The sequence below is a fragment of the Cavia porcellus genome, unplaced genomic scaffold (assembly GCF_034190915.1).
Source record: "Cavia porcellus strain 051 isolate PalLab524CR breed Dunkin Hartley unplaced genomic scaffold, mCavPor4.1 scaffold_1, whole genome shotgun sequence".
Classification (NCBI taxonomy): Eukaryota; Metazoa; Chordata; class Mammalia; order Rodentia; family Caviidae; genus Cavia; species Cavia porcellus.
In genome coordinates, this window is record NW_026947484.1 from 146,708,947 (window position 1) to 146,722,675 (window position 13,729).

Genomic DNA, 13,729 nt, shown 5'->3' on the forward strand with positions numbered 1-13,729 from the left:
CCTAATCTGTAATTCTTAAGACATTCAAGCTATATTTTTATTAAAAATGAAAACAGCCCAGTAATCAAAACTAAGTGTATGTATCATGAAGGGAAATTTTAAACTAATCTTAGAAAATTGTAACTTTTCTTATCATGGGAATTAAATTCTTGCAGAAAAAACACCCACATTTAATTGATGGAAATTCTTCAACTGAATATGTAATCATTATGAATTAATAATGATCAAGCTTGGGAAACAGTTATTTAGCTGATTATTCTAACGCTTCTGTATAACAGTGCATTCTCTTGATGTGTTTGATAATTTATGTTCTTCTTACCCAGGTTGCTTCTTACAAACTAGGAAAGTAAGTATAGCACAAATTTCTAAATGTCTGAGGGACACTGTCACTCAGGTTGTAGAAACTGGGAGTGGGCTTGGAGGGAAGAATGCAGATTTGCGTCAGTCAAAAATGAAATATTTAAGAAAAACCATCATCAGAAAGTTTTTTTCTTTTGTGATGAGGATAGAATCCCAGGGCCTCACATGTGCTAAGCACACACTCTACCACTGGCTACACCCTGAGCCCCAAGAAAGAGTCTGACTTGCACAATGCATGAGTGAACATCCAGAAAGAAAAGTAAGAAGTGATAGATTGTCGTTGAAAATGCAAATCTAAAGCCACAGTCTTGAAGTGGGATTTTTGGTTTCGACATGAAAAAACTAGAATGTGAAATGTAATGCCTAATTTCACCCAGGAGTTAACATGAAATGACAGCTCACCTGAAAATGAACTGCAAATAAATACTTAATATAAAAATGGCATTGCATGATCTCAATAACTGAAATACTGCATGATTTTTAGCATAGCATAAGTAAATATTTCAGTAAGAAGTTATATTCTCTAATATAAAGAGCCTGTGTTTATATTTACTTCTTGCTTTACATTTATAGTCTAGAAAGGAAGGCCAAAAGTGCATAATTCTTTATTTTATAACCTTTGTATAGTTATACAACTAATAAGTACACATTCCTTAGAGGGTATATAGAAAATATAAATTTTTAAAAATTAATATTTTTCTGCTGTGTGAATAAGCACCTATGTGAAGTCATTAGGAAGTAAAAAAGTCAGTGTCTTCTAATTGTATCCCCATGAAATAAAAAAAATAACAAAATAATTATATATAGTTCTGTATTTAAGGAAATAGATATGCTGGCTAAGGCATGAAAATAAATAAATGGATGTTAAAAGCATGCTCATTAGGCTGTATCTGTGTCTACCTTGAGCTCCTCTTCTATACTTAGTATGTTATGCAAAAAATGGGTAAAGATATGTCAAGTTGCATGTTTCATACTACAGGTTAGTTTCATAGTCTCTATGTCATCTCAATTCTGATAAAATAACTAAAAAAAATAGTACTAGGCCCAGTTGATTTCTTTGGTAAATTTTACCACACAATTTAAAAAAAAAATGACACCAATTCTATCTCATCTTTTCCAGAAAATAGAAGTAGAAAGACTTCTTAACTCATTCGATGAGGTCAGTATTATTCTCATGCTGAAGCAAGATAAAGGCATTAAAAGAAAGAGATATCTGCCAATAATTCTTATGAGCATATATTAAAATTTCTCAACAAGAAATTCACAAACAATGATATGTAAAAGAATTCTACTATGACCAGGTGGCATTCATTCCAGGTATGCAAAGCTTACTCAGCATTTGAAAATCAGAATAATCCCCCACATCAGTTGGTTAAAAAAATTACGTGATTGTGTCAATACGTGCAAATAAAATGTTTGACCAAGCACCCATTCATGATTAAAATTTCAAAAAACAAATATCAGTAAATGAAGAATACAAGGAACTTCCTTGAATTCATAAAAAAAACCATCTACCAAAAACTTATAGCTAACACATACTAATAAGTAGCAAGCTAAATGTCTGCCCTTTAAGTTAAGGAACAAGACACTGCAACTCAAACCTTATACTGAAAGTGCAGTTAGAGCACAAAAGGAAATAAAAGGGGTTTAGGTTGGAAAAGAAGAAATTTAACTGCTTTTTGTTTGCAAATGAGATGATTTTCTCCATACATAAATCTCAAAGATTGACAAAAAGTAATTTGTAGAACTAATGAGATATAGCAAAGTTTCACTGCACAATATTAATCTACAAAAGTAGGTTGCTTTCTTATATACCAGTAATAAATATCTGGAATTTGAAATTAAATGCACAATTTATAAGGACACCCCTCCCCCCAAAAAAGATAGAATGGAAAGGAGGAAGGGAGAAAATACCTAGATACAAATACAAAAATAAGTCCAATCTGTATATGTGAAAAACTGTAAAACTGATGAAAGAATTAAAATCTAACTATGTGGAAAGACTACATGTTCATGGGTTAGAAGACTCTATATTGTTAAAAGGTTAATTGTCTACTTGACTTATAGATTGGTTAATTGAAGAGGCAAAAACCAAGAATTGCCAGTGGAATCCTGAAGAACAACAAAGCTGGGAGACTTGTACAATCTTATTTCAAGACTTCTTACAGAGCCACAGTAGTCACTGCAGTGTAGTACTGGTAAAAGAATAGGCACGCAGGTCAGTGGAAGCTGGAAATCTGAGGTCATGATGCCCGCATGGTTTGTTTCTGGTAAGGACTGTCTTCCTGCCTTGCAGAGAGCTGCCTCCTTACTGTGTGTCACGTAGCATGTTCTTGCTTCATATGCATGGAGAAAACGAGGTAGGGAATGAACAGTGGGGAAGGAAAGAGATATCTCAGTGTGCCTTCTTACAAGGCACAAATCCGCTCATAAGAGGGACCCTCCATGGCTTCATCTAAACCTAATTATCTCCAAAGACCCCATCTCTAATACTACTGTATTGGAACTAGGACATCAAATGTGTATTTTGCAGGGTACACTTCAATCCATGACACCATTCAATGAAGAAAGGATAATTTTATCTACAAATCATTCTAGAACAATGGAATATTCATAAGCAAAAAATAAAACTACAGACCTTTCACTTTTCATAAATACCAACTCAAAATGGATCATAGACAAAATGTAATATGCAAAACTATAAAACTTCTTGAAGAAAGCATAGGAGAAAATCTAAATGGCTGTGGGATTTGGCAACCAGTTTTTGTATGCAACACCAAAAGCAGGATTCATGAAAGAAAAATGTGATAATCTGGACTTTATTAAAACTAAAAGCTTCTGCTCTTTAAAAGAAACTGTTAAATGAATAAAAGACAAGCCACAGGTTGGGAGAAAATACTTTGAAAACACATATCTGTTAGGGAACTTGTAACCAAAATATCCAAAGAACTCGTAAAACTGAGCAACAAGAAAACAATCCAGTTAGTAAACAGACAAAGAATCTGAACAGACCCACCAACTAAGCTTTGCAGATGTAAATAAATATATAAAAAGATACTCAACATTCATGGTTAAGGATTTGCACATTAAAATGAGGTACCATCATTCACCTATTAAAATGGCTGAAATAAAAAAATCTGTCAGGGTCGTTGCACGGCAAGGACAGGAACTCTCGCTCATTGCTAGTAGGAATGTAAAATGGCACAGCTATTTTGGCAGTTTCTCTCAAACTAACACAATCTTACCATAGAATCTGGCAGTTATGCTCCTAATTACCCCAAATAAATTGAAAACCATGTTCCCACAAAAACCTACATATACATGTGTCTTGCATCTATATACTTGTGAGCAAAACCAGAAAGCAATCAAAATGTTATTCTTCAGGTCAATGGATAAAAAGGAAGCTATGGTATATTTATATAAGAATATTATTCAGCAGTAAGAAGAAAGAAAAGTCAATTTATAAAACATCTGAATAAATCTACTTTCATGTTTTTAAGTGGAAGAAACCAGTTTAAAAAGACTATATTACTGTATAATGCCAGTTACATGACATTCTAGAAAAGACAAACCGAGCTTTCCAAAAAAAGATCAGTGGTTGCCTTTGATTTAGGGAGAGAATACGGCTGGATTAGTGAAGTAGAGAAGCTTTCGTGGGACAGTGAAGCTATTCTGAATGATACTGTAATTATAGATAGATGACATCGTGGATTTTTCAACACCCATTTATACTCTTCGCTGTGCAAAAAAAAAATTTAATTTATGCACATAAACAACAGCAACAACAACATCAACAAAATCACTGGGGAGATTGGGAGTTGGAGATTGGAAAGCAAAATCTGATAAAAACACTAACTTCATTGCATGGAAGAGGGTGAGGGAGGGAGCTGCTGATCTAAGTAATTTTAGAAATGAATGTGTTAGATTAAAAGCAAAAGAAACTATGTATGAACACTGCAGTGTAGCTGATAAAATTGTTTCCCTTGGAAATACAAGCTGGCAATTCCAAAAACGGCCATAATGTGTACTGGAATTGAACAGTTAAGTAAATGGATGGCAGATGGTAAAGCTTAGGCTGTCACCCTGGACTGGAAGTTTACAGATAAGCAAGGAAAACTAGCGTGATCCATATGGTACTGAACTAGAATTGGAGGGAGCAGTACGCATTTAAGTTTAGCTTAATATAGCTACAGATGGTTACACACAGAAATATGGATGTATATGTATGTTTTGATGCATGAGAACAGCTGAGAGGGTTTATAAGTAACAATACCCAGAAGCAGCAAGAAACCTAGTTCCAGAGCTTGGTTTCTAATACCACTCTCTAATAAAAAAGCCAGGGCCCTTTAGAGAACTGGCTTTTTTAAAGACAGGAAAATATGCGAGAAGCCTGGCATGCTTATAGTGGTAGAAAGTAAGCAAGTGCTAAACGAAACAAACAAAAACCACACACCATGATGCAATATGTCAGAGACGTCTGTGAGAGCCAAAGGAAGAACTCCCAGTGGCCAAAGGTGAAATAATTTGAGCAAGGAAGTAAAATCCTATTGCATTGTAACCTAAAATATAAAATAAGTATCTTGAGTCAGTCTTGATGTAAACAAATGACTGAGTAAGTGCAGGCTGGAGAAAAGGCAACTTTCTTATGTGATACTCACGTGGATACTCTGCCCTCAGAGAACAAAATTGCTCAAACCCAAGTGTGGGCTGCACACAGTGACTTGTCTTCCAAAGGTAGAGTGTGGAAAAGGGAGCAGGGGAGGGGGAGGGACAAGCCTGACAAACACTGTCATAACCAAGTGCTCAAGGTCACTATCAGCAGGAATAACCCACGTAGATAATGTGGTGTGTTCTTGGTACAATGTGATAAAAATGACTCTTTACCTTATGGTCTCCTCTTCCAAGCAAAAAACATAAACCTAAAACATAAACCCAGGAGGCAAACGGGAAACCCAAAGAAGTGATTTGGGGAAGAAAATGAAAGAAAGACAAGAAAAAAGAAAAAGAAAGAAAGAAAGACAAGAAGAAAGAGAGAGAGAGAGAGAGAGAGAGAAAGAAAGAAAGAAAGAAAGAAAGAAAGAAAGAAAGAAAGAAAGGAGGAGGGAGGGGAGAGGAGAGGAGAGAAGAAATATATATGTACTCCTCAAAACTGTCAGACTGTCAAGGTTATCAAAAATAAGAGAAGTTTAAAAAGTTATAGACAGAGGAGCCTAGGGAGTCATGAGGACTCAACTCAGTGTGGTAGCCTAGATTTATTTCTCCTTTTCCTAACAATGTACCAATAGTTGTTAATGTACCATACTAATGAAAATGTCAATACTAGGAAAACTGGCTACAAGTATGCAAGGGAACTCTCTGTACTAGCTTCATGATTTTTCTGTAAATCCAAAACTATCCTAAAACTAAGCTTTATTTTAAAAATGTTACCCAGACTTCTTGTCTAAGGGCTGCTACTTTACACAACCACAGGACACAGTGATGTAAAACTCAGTGAGAATAATCTCCTAGGGAAACTCTGATTGACAAACCCTGCCTCACAGGTTTGCTCAGGAGGGAGGGCTGGGCTGCTGCAGGCTTTCTGACAGGAATGAAAGGCACTTTTGCCTCTTGTTGATTGGCCTCAGCCCAACTGCATAGGAACAGAGGGCACAGCCAGAGCCAGGTTAGGAAGACCTGACTGGCTTCTCCTGTCCTGGCCCATGATCTGTACTTCAAGCCCTTGTGCCCCAGTGACCATGATGGCCTTGGTGCTTCAGCCTCCTGCATCAGGAGCCAATTCCAGTGGGCCAGGGAAGTCCAGGGATATGGGCATTGCCTTGATAGGAGCAGCATCAGCATTCCTGAGTGCTGAGGAGAACATTTCCCAGATCTGAAGAGATGCTACGTTTGCCTCTTTGCTTGCACAAGAGACTAAAAGATAAAACATTTGTTGGCTTTTTAAAAAATTTGGACATTCAACCAAAATATGTAAATGAAATATTAAATCCTCATAAATTATGAGACCTTCTCTTTGGTATTCGGTTCATAAATTATGTTCCACCAGAGTTTTAGATCATAAAACTCCCCTGTTCTGAGCCAAACTAATGGTCTTTCACTTTCTGTTCTATAAATTATAAACCCCAGATGTGTCAAATTATGTAATGAAAACTGTATAAAATTTGTTTTTTTAAGAAACTTCATAAATTTCTTGTTTTATTGAAGTCTATTGGTCTTATTTTAATGGAACAGAAGAAAAATTAACCTTTCATGTTTTCAGGCTTTTTTTCCCACATTACAGAGAACCCTAAATTGTTAGAACGGAAAAGGAAAGTGCTTTTTGAGATCCAGTTATTTGACTAGAGTAGATGCAGATGCTGAGATAAACCACTTGCTGAAACAAATGTATGTTTTTGTGTTCGGTCTTGAATCTTATCTGCCTGCAGCAGCAGCAGCAAACTTAATAACAAACGAGGTTCAAAGAGATGCAGCGGCTATTTCAGCCTCTTACCTAATGTTTTCACAGGGCTCTGTAGATTTGGTCATTATGCCCATTCCCTAATCAAACTCGAAAGGCTTATCCTCTGCTTCCTACAGCCTTTCCACAAAGCATGGCTTATAATCATTAGTAAAACAGTAAATGTGTGTAAATATGTGTAATAGTCATATTTCTGAGACATTCTTGAAGTACATATTTTAAAGGCTCTCCACTTGCCTGTGAATTGTTTTTGCATTTTCAAGTTGCTATATTTTGCAATGACTTCTCATTGATTTCCAAAATTTACTCTTCAGCTCATGAGAGATACAGTTTTTACAGTGAAAGTAAGTCAAATAGATGCCATTTGAGGGTCATTGATGTCAGTTAGACATTGTTTTATTCTCTTTGTGCAGGATAATACTGCAGGAGACAGTACCAATTACAGGAGGACTATGTCTAAGGATGCTGATAAAGAGGGATATTTTTAAGGCTCTCAAATTTCCCTAGGATGAGGTGGAATTCAGAGACCTTGGTTTTCTTCAAAGGACCTGGTCCTTAAATTGTCAGAAAATGTGACTGGACTGCTCTATCAGCTGAGCTAGGAGGGGGCCTGTTAGTATTCGAGGGGGTGGGGAGGGGCCGGTGGAGCCTAGCGTGATGCGGAAGGTGGGACCAACACTCCTAGAATGCCTGTTGAACCCACTTGTCTGCGTGAATCGGGCTCCTGACCACTGCCGGTCTTGGCTTTTCTCCCCTCTCTGCCTCTTCCCCAGCAGCGCAGACTGCTCCAGCCCCCACCAGGAGGCCAGGTTCTTGGCCAGAGCCAGCTTCTGCCTGCTTGCTGTGCTCCACCAATGCAGTTGGCCTTCCCAGCCAGCTTGACCGCGGGGACCTACATCTCCTCCCCAGGTGCCCAGAGTCCCTTCACTAGAATCGGATCTTTTTCACCTTGTAATTGGATCATTGCATAGTGGGTTTCATCCACAATAAGTGTTTTCTAAAAAATAAAATTCAGTGTTATCTTTCAGGACGTTACATGTAGGAACATTTACCCAGCAAAAACTGCCAAGATAACATTAGTAACTGATTAGAAAAAAAACAGTAAAGGCGTCTAACTCTCCACATTTGATCATACCATTTTAAATTCTTTTCGCAGAAACTGCAGGCATCCATTTTTACTTTTTTTTTTTTTTCTTTTTTGAGACAAGGCCTCACCCTTCAGTTCAGATTGGCCTTGAACCCACTATGGAGCCCAGGCTGGCCTTGAACTCATAGCTCAAAACTATCTTCCTGCCTCAGCCTTGGGGATTACAAGTGTGGGTCACTGCCCAGGGCTGAGACATCTGTTTTTGAAAAGAAGTATCAAATGTTATTAACTTCATAATCATTTCTCTGCAGATAATCAAACTAATCAAATACTATTTGCTAAAGGAAGCTAAAACCACAGTCAAAAAGATTGTGATGATGTGATCAATGTTCTTAAGTAACAGATCTGAAAAAAATATATATAGTTTCTTCATAACTTGAAGTAAATAATATACCAGTACATTCTTATATAAACAAAATCAAAATTTAAAAATGCAAATTTCAACATAAATAAATTAGAGGACTATTTTACTTGTCATATTGTGACTTTCCTGATATAATTTAGATAAATAGATAATTCCTGTGGCAAGATTCAGGAAGAATTTAATTCTTTTACAAATATGGCTTGTATTTGATTTTTTAAAAATGTTTTAAAAGTATTGAAGATGGATTGAAGATGGAGCTTAGTGAGAGAGAGCTTACCTAGCATGTACAAAGATCCCCAGCACCGCAATGACAACAAAAGAAAAAAAAAAGTATTTTCAGCATGGAGAAGTATTATATAACACATGTGAACAGTTTAAAGAAAAACAGTAGGAATATTTCTCTGCTTACTGCACAGGTTAAGGATGCAAAATTTGGTGCCTGTGAATCTCTCCTAAATCACATTCCTCTGCACAGAGAAAGCTACTCATCCGAATTTTATGTTAGCTTATTTGCTTATTTTTCATTGTAATTTATCCACTTTCTCCTAAAATAGTACAGTGTTTAGTCTTTTCTGGTTTGGAATTTTATGTAAATAGAATCATATTTCGTATATTTGTACATGATCTTTAACATTGTACTGTATTCCAGTCTATGAATATATACAGTTTATCCATCCTACAGCTGACTTAGATTTGGGTTGTTTCTGGTTTCCTGCTATGATGACCAGTCCTATATTTAATAGTTTCTTTGACATAGGCTACACAGGTAGATATTGAGAAGTGGCACCAGACTATAATGTGTACAAGATTTTGAGCTATAGTAAAGAATGCCAAAATTTTCCACAAATTTTCCCGTTTCTGTTCCCACAGGCAATGGATGAGAGTGCCCAATGCACTGCATCCTCTCCAGGATTCCAAATTTATTTGAGCTTAGTTTTTCTAGAGTAGCAACTATGAAATGGTATCCAATTGTGGCTTCCATGTTTCTTTCTCCAATTAGGTATCTTCTCATGTGTTTATGGGCTATTTATGTTTTCATTCACCCTACAAATATTGTTTGGGTATCTCCCATGTGCCAGGCACTTCAGGTCTCTCCTTTGCTTCTTTGCAATGGGTGAATCAATTGCCTATTTTTCTATTGGACTGTTGTTCTTTACCAAGGAGTTCTGTATGTGTTCTGGGAAACCCCTTCATTGATAACAAATGTGCTGCAAATATAGTCTCCAAGTTTGTGGCTCTGCTAGAGCTCTTTTGTTTTACATGATCAGGTCCTTTTCTGATACTGTCTTCTAAAAGGTTTAGAATTTTACCTTTCACATTTAAGACCTTACTTCCTGGAATATACTCTTACATCATATGAAAAATAAATCCAATTTCTTTTTGCCCACATGCCGAACTGACTTTCCAGCCACCATTATTAAGTGGTCTGTCCTTTGCCTGCTGATCTACAATGCCCCCTTTGACCTGAGTTATGTCCCTGATGGGTATGTGTGGATCTGTTTGTGCCTTCTTCTGTTTCATTGTTCTGTTTCTTTCCCTTTCTCTATTGCAGATCTCCTATTTCCCTGTACTAATTACTCATAAAAATAAAAGAATAATAATTACTGTTTTGAAAGATAAATGTACAGTGTCTGATACATACTCCGCACTTTAGTAGGGGACACATTTTAATATGTTTTAAAAACAATATAAAATTTTTTAGAGAATTATACATTCAATAGACACAACCACTTTTTCTGTTGATCAGTTACTATGACCTAGAAAAGTCACTTTTGGACTGGGGATTGGCTCAGTGGTAGAACTCTTGCCTGGCATGCATATGGCCCTGGGTTTCATTCTCAGCACCATAAAGAAAACGTCATCCTTCCTTCTCCCTTGAAGACTGTCATTCCAGAGGGGTCCTGCCCCATATCCGGGAGGAAGGCATGCTGCACAAAAGTCAAGAACAATGTGGACAAACCTTGCTTCCCTGTCCACTTCATAAACTCTTTGGGAGAATTTAGGAGAAGATGAAACTTCAGGTTCTTTTCTCGTCCTCAGTTAACAGACTTTTAGGAAGGTTAAGTGAAGAAGGTGTGGCTTTGATAGTTTGTTTCCTTTTTCAGATTTGAGTTTTCAAAGAGAAAGTGATGCTGAAAGAGTAAAGAAATATATTTGGAAAAGATACTCGGTCATAAATATCTAGAGCATCTAGATTTTTATATATTACTTTTGGGCATATCTTAGTATAAACCATCTCAGCTTCCTTATAAAAGACCCCAATTTTTTTTATGAAGGATAAGGAAGTACTGTATTTTAACTATTAATGAAAGAAATGTTCTTTGCTCTGTTGGTCTTGGACTTTCACAAAATACTTGATTCCAGATGTCAAATTGTTTTTTCAGAAGCCTTGTTAGAGTGCCAGAGCATTAGATTTTTGAAGGCATTTCCAAACCCCAGCTGATTATCACAACACGCAGGAATCCTAACTTTCAAAGCTTAGCTTTGGCCCTAAAGTGTATCAGCAGCTGCAAAAAATATGTGCGAAGGCACAGGTTCACCAGACTGGGACCTAGTGTCCTTACATGGTAAATCTGTGAGTAAATTTCCTTTTCTTCTTTGTTATCAGAGATACGGTTCTGTTGTTTAAAGAATGCTAAATTTCCTTGATTCTATCAAAAATAGCTGGAGCTTGATAAGCTCCATAACGCAAGCTAGTTTATACATTCCATTACATAACATTGCATATTTTAACAATTGTTTATTTTTATTAATTCTTGTATTAAGTAATGAATTCATCTTACATTTTGTATTAGCTCTATATTCCTAGACTGCATTAACAAAGTAACCTTTCCTAAAAATATTTCATACATAAAATTGGTACTCTTTTGGAGAGATTACATTATTTCCTAGGGAACTGACTGTGCTTTTCCAAGGATGGAGACAAAGTCCCCTCAATACATACCTTTACCATGATGAGGACAGGAGGGAATTAGGGGGAAGCAAAGAAAAATTTCTGAGCCATATCACCTCAGGTAAGAGGGGAAATCTTCAGTGAGAAATAATCAAGCTCAGGCAAAGACAGCAAAGACCAGAGACTATAGTCACAGGAAGATGTGCTTGTCCACAGTGGAAGGGACATTGTAATTTGTCATGAGGGACTAGCTATAAGAACCAGGTAAACAAGTGGTAGAAGACCCCCCGAAAGATAAAACTCAGTATTTCCACCAGCAGACTCAATATTTCTATCTTCATTTGTGTCATTTAGCCAATTGTGCTGAACATCTCATATAGCATAGCAGACTCTACACTCAACAAATGCTTGCTGTCAGATGGAGTGGAATTATAATGACAGTCTATAGTAAATGGGATACCATCCCAGGCTTAGAACCTTTCAAATGTTTTAAATTAATTTTTTTAAAGACACATTTTATTTCCTACTGTTGGCCTTATGCCTAGAATTTGATACACGTAGGAATTTGAAAACCAGTCCTCTTTCTCTTCCCAGTTGTGCAAGCACATTCTACAGTGGTGGAATAATTCGGAAGGAAGCCCTAATGATATTATTGCAGAGCAGGCCTGGGTAAACTGGGGGTTCTGCTTTCATCAGTTTTTAAATCCTTTTCCAGCTATTGATTGAGGCTGCGGTTCAGCTGACCTTTCTGTAGTTGCTTAAGATTCTTGCCTTTCAGAGCAGAAGCCAGCATGACCAGAATAGTTCTGAGGAGACCTCAGCAGCAGCCCTCTGTGGAAACCTCAAAAAGATAGTGAGACACAGTGCTTACCCTCAAATGGCACGGCAGTTGTCATCAAGGCAGCTATCAGGAGCTTCAGATGTCTCTTTCACTGCGTTTATATTTAAGACCCAATACAATTAATTGTCTGCTGTCCTGGCTTCTGGATAAAGACAGATGTATATTCCATGGACACTTTGGTAAGGGCTGGTGATCCAGAAATGCCATTTAGTGAAAGAGACTGACAGGGACTGCACAGCAAGGTAGTAAACACAGCATCAATCCCCCCTTCAGGGTCACCATTTACTTTGTCAACCAAATAAGCCTCCTACTTCAGGCAGGCCTGTTAGCATTCTAATTGTTTTTCCAGGTATATGAATTTTTCTTTATTATACCTGACCTCAACATTTTTAGTTTGGTTTTTAAATCATACTCTAAGTTACATACTGAGATTTCTTCCCTCAGATGTTTAATTTATTTAACCCAATGAGTTAATAGCAAGTTATTGGTTTTTTTTTTTTTTTTTTAATTTTATTTATTTTTTTTTAAGTTATTGGTATTTCTTTAGACTTCGGCCTCCCTATCAGAATGTTCTTGGTTTGCTTCATCATGCCCTGAAGTGTCTGTTGTAAGGCTGTGAAAATCTGTGGGCCACACCAAAACTGGCTGCTGTGGGTCCCTGCCAAGGCGCTCAGGTAGTGATCTACAAAGCATGTGCTTGAGAGTAGAGCTGGCTCTTAAGACATTATCTTGTCCCCCACAGACGAACCACCCTCTCTACAGCAATCCAGGCCCCCTCTGATGATAGCTGTACCCTTTCAGAGATTCTCCCTCCGTCCTTCCCACCGCCATACTTCCAGTCCATGCTCCTTGTTAGTTCTTGTTCCCCAAGGTTGCTACACCAGAAGGAAAGGGATGTTTCTCACTGGCTTGGAACAGTGTTAAATGCTAATATAGAAATGAATGCCAACTGCTCTGGGAGCCTAGAAAGAACTACACACCTGCTGTGGAAGTTAACCCTTCACTACAGAGGCAATGTTAATCTGGATCCAGAACTATATGTAGGAGATCCAGGCAGACAAAGATGAAAGATATTTTAGGTGTATATATAAAAAGCACAGAGGTGTAACAGAAAAATCTCCACAGAACACTAGGATGTTTAATGTAGCCAGAACTTAAAGTGACAGGAGGAAAATTAGGCTAGAGTCTAATACCAGGCGGCAATGATAAATGATTATGGGTCATGTATTATAGTTTTAGAAAAAAGTAATGAAGGTGTTTCATTCAGGCTGTGCTATGACCAGGTCTTGCTCTTTGGGAAAATCTCTACTGTAGATTGGAAAGACAAAACACTGGACTCAGAGCTCCTGGAATAGTTCACACTAGAAACCCTGGGCCTGGACTAACAGTGACCATAGGAATGGAGAGGCAAGATGAGGTTGGAGGGCACTCGGCATCGGCCTGTGTGTTCTGTCTGCCTTCTGTTGGGATCTCCAAGTTGACATGGCTTCTTTCTTCCAAGATTTCCATCCTCCCACCTTCCTATCCTTTTTGCACTGTTCCATATAAGAAGCCCCTATTCCTTGCTTCCACTGCTGTTGGATTTACAGAATTGCCATAAAGGAAGTAAACAAAAAATTAAATGTTCTCATTTATTTGTAATTTTCTATGCACCATTTCATTCGGTTTGC

At 37.3% G+C, this 13,729-nt stretch overlaps 2 protein-coding genes across 4 annotated transcripts in view; both read left to right on the forward strand.

Annotated features, from left to right (window-relative positions):
* Ddah1 (dimethylarginine dimethylaminohydrolase 1) overlaps positions 1 to 13,729 on the forward strand; it is a 267,646-nt gene that overhangs the window by 166,628 nt on the left and 87,289 nt on the right. The gene's annotated exons all lie outside the window — the stretch shown is intronic.
* Positions 1 to 13,729, forward strand: part of LOC134477892 (solute carrier family 2, facilitated glucose transporter member 3-like) — a 98,794-nt gene that overhangs the window by 33,637 nt on the left and 51,428 nt on the right. The window contains exon 1 of the mRNA XM_063257400.1: positions 1 to 13,729. This exon is cut by the window's left edge and continues 33,637 nt beyond it; it is cut by the window's right edge and continues 51,428 nt beyond it. The gene's annotated coding sequence lies outside the window, so the exon portion shown is untranslated.